This window comes from Cervus elaphus, chromosome 10, assembly GCF_910594005.1.
Source record: "Cervus elaphus chromosome 10, mCerEla1.1, whole genome shotgun sequence".
Classification (NCBI taxonomy): Eukaryota; Metazoa; Chordata; class Mammalia; order Artiodactyla; family Cervidae; genus Cervus; species Cervus elaphus.
In genome coordinates, this window is record NC_057824.1 from 24,878,421 (window position 1) to 24,884,981 (window position 6,561).

The 6,561-nt window shown below is 45.5% G+C and overlaps 1 pseudogene; it reads left to right on the forward strand.

Moving 5' to 3' along the window:
• The first annotated feature begins 5,617 nt into the window (after window positions 1-5,617).
• LOC122701406 lies at window positions 5,618-5,832 on the forward strand (annotated as a pseudogene).
• Window positions 5,833-6,561: the final 729 nt, after the last annotated feature.

Sequence of the window (6,561 nt, forward strand, 5' to 3'; positions counted from 1 at the left end):
AACAAGGTTTGTTCATCTCACCTTTTCCCTTGTTATTTCTCCACTTCCCACCCCAAACCCAAACCCCTTTGTCTTCCCTGTTCTTCACACTTGTTTCTTTGTCTCAAAGGTACAAAATCTTCCTGTTTTGATCACTTCTGATCTGTATTCTCTTGTGAAGACTCCTCTGTACAAGTGAAAAGGTGTTTCCTTCTCTCCTGTTCATCTTTGTCAGTTCAACTTCCAGACCCAGCCAGGGACCTTAAGAGGGTTGAGAAAAACTTTTTCCTCCTTACCTGGCAGTCCTGGAGTGTTCTTGGCTTGTGGCTGCATCTCTCTAATCTCTGCCTCCATCATCCTTGTATCTGCATTCTCTCTTCCTCTTACAAGGACGCTTGTCATTGGATTTGGGGCCCCCACCTATATAATCCAGGATGCTCTTGAGAGTCTTTCTTTTTTTTTTTAATGATTTTTTTTTTCTTTTTAAGCACACAGCTTGCAGGATCTCAGTTTCCTGATGAGAGATGGAACCCAGGTCACCGCAGTGAAGGCACCAAGTCCTAACCACTGGATCCCCAGGGAATTCCCTCAAGGGTCTTAATTACATCTGCAAAGATCCCATTCACAGGTTCTGGGTAGAGATCTCTTTGGGGGAAGGGGCTCCATTCAGCGCCCTCCACTCTCCCCATCTCTGGGAGGGAGGACTGACCAGAGCAGACAAGACTCCAGAGGTCCCATGAGCAAATCACACACACAAAGGGAGGGACTCTGCAGTGAGAAGTTTACTTTCTGGTGGCTCCTCTGAAGCCTGGCTTCCTTCTACAGCCTCGCTGTCTGACGAGGGAGTAGCCAGCCCCACTTGGCTGCTAAAACTTGAAATGTGGCCAGTCCCAATGGAGCCGTGCTGCAGTGCCCAACACACGCCAGAATCCAAAGACTTTACACGAAAAAAGGAATAAATATAAAATATCTCATTTATAACTTCTTATATCAATTACATGTTCTAATAGCAACATTTTAGGGGGCTTCCCTGGTGGTTTAGTGGTTAAGAACCCGTCTACCAATGCAGGGGACATGGGTTCGATTCCTGGTCCGGGAAGATTCCACATGCTGTGGAAGCAACTAAGCCTGAGGGCCACAACACTGAGCCCTCCGCTGCAACTAGAGAAGCCACCACAATGAGTAGCTCCTGCTCGCCACAACTAGAGAGAGCCTGTGCATAGCAACAAAATCCTAGAGCAGTCAAAATAAATAAGTGAAATAAATCTTTCTAATAAATAAGCAAATAACATTTTGGATAGACTGGGTTAAAATATACACTATTCATAGTAAGTTCATTCATTTTATTGTTTTAAATTGCAGTAAAATTCACATATCACAAAATCAACCACTTTAAACCAAACAACTCACTGGCATTTAGTACATTCACATGTTGTGCGACCATCACCACTACCTAGTTCTGGGACATTTCTATCAGCCCAAGTACCCTGATGAATAGATGAGACCTTCTTTAAGTTGGATTCAGGAAGGCAAGAAGGGGGAGCTCTCGCACCCTCTCATACGTTGCTGTCTGCAGACTCCAAACAGGAAGAGATGTACCTTGCAACTCCAACAGGAAGAAAGTTATTACTTTACTACCCCAGGAGGAAGAAGGAAGATTTTCTCCTTGTCCGGCAACTGCCCAGCCAAAGAGAGGCTGTAACAACTCAGCCAATGAAAAGGCACTACACTTAGAACTCCCAGCTTCCTCCAATGAGCTCTTTGTTTATAATAGCCCCTCCCAACTCTCCTTTCTCTTCTATAAATGAAGAATGGTCCTGTCTTTGTGTCTCTGGACTTGGTTATAGTTTTGGTTATAGGTTACAAGCTGTAACATGCTTGTCCTGAATTGCAATTCTCTGCTATTCCTCAATAAACCCATTTGCTGGTTAAAAACAAAACAAAACACAGAAACCGGCTGTTTTAGTTTTAGTCAACAACCAATTAGCAGTCACTTCTGTCTCTCCCCAGCGCTTGGCCACCACTGACTTGGCCACTAGTCTCTATGGAGTTACCTAGTCTAGACATAGAGCAGGGACTTCAGTGGCTACTTTATGCCAGTGGATGCTTGGCTTCCAGGACCTCATAGAGCGGTACCAGTTGGGGCCAGGCACAACCCCCACCTCCGCCTCGGTAGCTCAGCCCTGGCACAAAGTGGATGCTCCATAAACATATATGCTGGGAGAAGGAAGGAACAGGGATCCCAGAAAGAGAAGCAACTCTGGGATCCCCATTCTGCCCTCTGTCTGAATGATCTGGGCAGCAACTCAGTCAAAAAGTAGAGAGGTGTGTGTGTGTGTGTGTGTGTGTATGTGTCTGTGTGTGTGTGTGTGTGTGTGTGTGTGGTATAATTTTAAAAATATATGTGTGTATATATATTTTATAGATACCAAATATATCTATTTGGTCTTTACTCCATTCCTGGCACAGAGCCCCTAAAATCCTTGGAATTTCCTGAGTGATAAGAGTGTCCTTTGTTTGCTAATGGGAACTCAGGGACTGGGGCTAAAAAGCTTCAGGAGGGGAGCTGGTAGCCAGAAAAAACAGCCAAGTGCCTTGAGAGTGGGAACTTTCAGTCCCATCTACTGGGGGAAAAGGCTGAAGACTGAGTTCAGTCACCAGCAGCTGACAATTTAATCACTTGGGCCTGTGTAATCAAACCTCAATTTCAAAAATACCCTAAATAATGGGGTTCCGGGACTTCTGGGTTGGTAAACACATCATGTGCCAGGAGCGTGGCACACCCTCATCTCCAAGGGGTCAGACGTCCCTGTGCTCAGGGTCCTTCAGACCCTGTGTCTCACACCATCTCCATCTGGCGGTTCACCTGTCTCCTTATGACAAACGGTAATACGTAATAGTAAGGACAGCTCTTTCCTGCACTCTGCGAGCCCTTCTAGCAAATAATCAAACTGAATGGGAGACATTGTGAGAACCCTCAAATCTCCAGGTGGTGGGACAGAAGTGCAGGTAACCTGGGGACCCCATTTATGGCTGGGGTCTGCAGCGGGGACTGTCCTGTGGGACTGAGCCCTGAACCTGTGGGGTCTAATTCTAGTTGTGTCATCTAATTAGTGGCCCTAGTTAGTGTCAGAACTGAACTGCTGGGACTTCCTGGTGGTAAAGGATCCGCCTGCCAACACAGGGGACGGAGGCTGGATCCCTGGTCCAGGAAGATCTCATAGGCTGCTGGGGCAACTAAGCCCGTGCGCCACAGCTACTGAGCCTGGACCCTGCAAGTACTGAAGCCCACACACCTAGAGCCCATGCTCCACAACCAGAGAAGCCAGCACAAAGAGAAGCCTGTGCCCTGCATCTCGAGAGCAGCCCCGATCGCTGAAACTAGAGAAAGCCTGCGTGCCCCAACAAAGACACTGTGCAGCCAAATAAATAAATATTAAAAAAAAAAAAAATTGCAGGACACTCAATTGAAATGGGAGAATCAGTGTGTTTGAGGGGTTCCTCTGGGCTTTGTTGCATGGATGGGCTGACAGCAAGATAACTTTGTTGCTGGTAGTAAACATGGGTAATGCCTTTGCTTCCTGAGAGATGGGGTACTTCTGGGGGGCCCCTCAGGGCACCCCGTGAGGATGGGTGAGAGGATGTGGGCTGAGAGCCGGCCACCAGCCTGGGCTCAGAGGAAGGAGTTCTAAGATGTTACCAGGTGAAAGCCAATGCTCCAAGGGCTCTGCTCATCACATGTATGACAGGGCTTTGCTCTGTGGGTGCAAGGCTGCCAACACAGCCATCAGGGACCAGGCCAGTCACAGAAACAGGAGAAGTGAGCAGACTGTAATTATAAACATGGGGCATTCTTAGCTAATATTTTACTCTCCTATTTTTGAAGGTGATTTAGGCAGAGGGACATTTCTCATCTCTAAGAAAATCAAAACAAGGTGAAATGACAGCCCTCAGAATAGGAGAAAATAATAGCAAATGAAGCAACTGACAAAGGATTAATTTCCCAAATACACAAGCAGCTCATACAAGTCAATACTAGAAAAACAAACAACCCAATCAAAAAGTGGGGAAAAGACCTAAACAGACATTTTTCCAAAGAAGACATACAGATGGCTAACAAACACATGAAAAGATGCTCAACATTGCTCATGATTAGAAAAATGCAAATCAAAACTACAATGAGATATCATCTTACACCAGTCAGAATGGCCATCATCAAAAAGTCTACAAACAGTAAATGTTGGAGAGGGTTTGGAGAAAATGGAATCCTCTTGCACTGTTGGTGGGAATGTAAATTGATACAGCCACTATGGAAGATGGTATGGAGATTCCTTAAAAATCTAGGAATAAAACCACCATATGACCCAACAATTCCACTACTAGGCATATATGAGGAAACCAAAATTGAAAAAGATACATGTACCCCCATGTTCATTGCAGCACTATTTACAATAACTACAACATGGAAGCAACCTAGATGTCCATCGACAGATGAATGGATAAAGGAGATGTGGTACATATGTGAATGTGAAAGTGAAAGTTACTCAGTCATGTCCAACTCTTTGAGACCCAATGGACTCCAGGCTCCTCCGTCCATGGAACTGTCCAGGCCAGAATAGTAGAGTGGGTAGCCATTCCCTTCTCCGGGGGATCTTCCCAACCTAGGGATTAAACCCAGGTCTCCCACATTGCAGGCGAATTCTTTACTGCCTGAGCCACCAGGGAAGCCCAAGAATACTGGAGTGGGTAGCCTATTCCTGCTCCAGGGGATCTTCCCAACCCAGGAATCAAACCAGGGTCTCCTGCATACGGGCAGATTCTTCACCAGCTGAGCTACCAGGGAAGCCATATATAAACAACAGAATATTACTCAGCCATAAAAAGGAACACATTTGAGTGAGTTCTAATGAGGTGGATGAACCTAGAGCCTATTATACAGAGTGAAGTAAGTCAGAAAGAGAAATCAAATAATGCATACTAAGGCATATATGTGGAATCTAGAAAGATGGTACTGATGAAATTATTTGCAGGGCAGCAGTGGAGACACAGACATAGAGAACAGACTTCTGGACATGGTGGGGGCAGGGTGGGGAAGAGGAAGGACAGGGTGGGATTACGGAGAGAGTAACATAGAAATTTAAAATACCATATGTAAAATAGATAGCCAATGGGAATTCGCTGTATGCCTCGAACCTCAAACTGGGGCTCTGTAACAACCTAGAGGGGTGGGATGGGGAGAGAGGTGGGAGGGAGGTTCAAGAGGGAGGGGATATATATGTACCTTTGGCTGATTCTATAGGTAGTGGCTTCCCTCATAGCTCAGTCGGTAGAAGAATCTGTCTACAATGCAGGAGACTGGGGTTCAATTCCTGGGTCGGGAAGATCCCTGGAGAAAGAAATGGCAACCCACCCCAGTATTCTTGCCTGAAGAATCCCACAGAGAGAGGAACCTGTCAGGCTTCAGCCCATGGGGTCGCAAAGAGTCGGACACAACTTAGCAACTAAGCCATCATGGCCGATTAGTGTTGATGTTTGGCAGAAACCAATACAATTCTGTAAAGCTATTATCTTTCAATTAAAAAATAAACACATTTTAAAAAATACAGTTCAAAAAAAAAAAGAGGGGAACGGCATCGTGATGTGGTTCGAGGTTCTCCCTGGGATCGCCTTCATGGGCGTGGGCTTGTGCATCCCAGGGGATGGCCACCGTGAGCATCCATAGGTTCAGTAATGGGGGCGAGGAAAAAAAGGGTTGCCCATTACTCATATCAGTGATATTTGATGGAAAGAGACAGGCCCGTCTCTGGACTAAACCGTGACTACGTGTCAAAGGGTTTGGAGAACATTGATTAAGGAAATGTTTTCCTGATTGATGAAAAACAACTCAGTCATGCTGTTCTATCCCTACTAGAAGATTATGCAGCGTATTGTGTAGCATGCAGAGTATTTTGTAGTGTGTAATAAAAAGAAAAAGGAAAAAAAAATCAGCATATAAGAGTCAACTACAAATTGGCACTTGCCATCTACGTCTACAATGATTAAATCATGAGCTACTGCAGCTACTGATTCTCAACACCCTCTGAAAGGAGTTCAAGGTGGGGCGCAGAAATGAGGCACTCTGTAGTCAGGGAAAAACTGGCAGGACAGTTAGATATCTTAGTTAGATATTTAGTTTGATATTTTCAGGAACTGATTTTATTAGCCCAATTCTTGTATCGCCTCCTAACTAGAAAAGCACCAAAATCCTTCACGATGATGACTGCTCCTTGTTCTGCAAAAACAATTGCTTGATTGCATGTACTCCCCCTTCACCAACATCACATCTATACTGTCCCTCCCCCTACCTCGTTGAAGCAGTTTCTCAGAGCTTATCTGAGGTGCTGTCTCCCTGGCTATAGTCCTCATTTTGTCCCCAAATAAAACTTAACTCGCAACTCTCACATGGTGTATTTTTTTAAGTTGGCACAAGCATGACAGCCTCCTGTCAGGGAGATCGAGACAGACAGCAGAGGGCCTGTGGCAAGCAGGAGGGCAGGGCTGTCTAAAGGATGTACAGGGCATTGCCATTAGTGCATACAATGC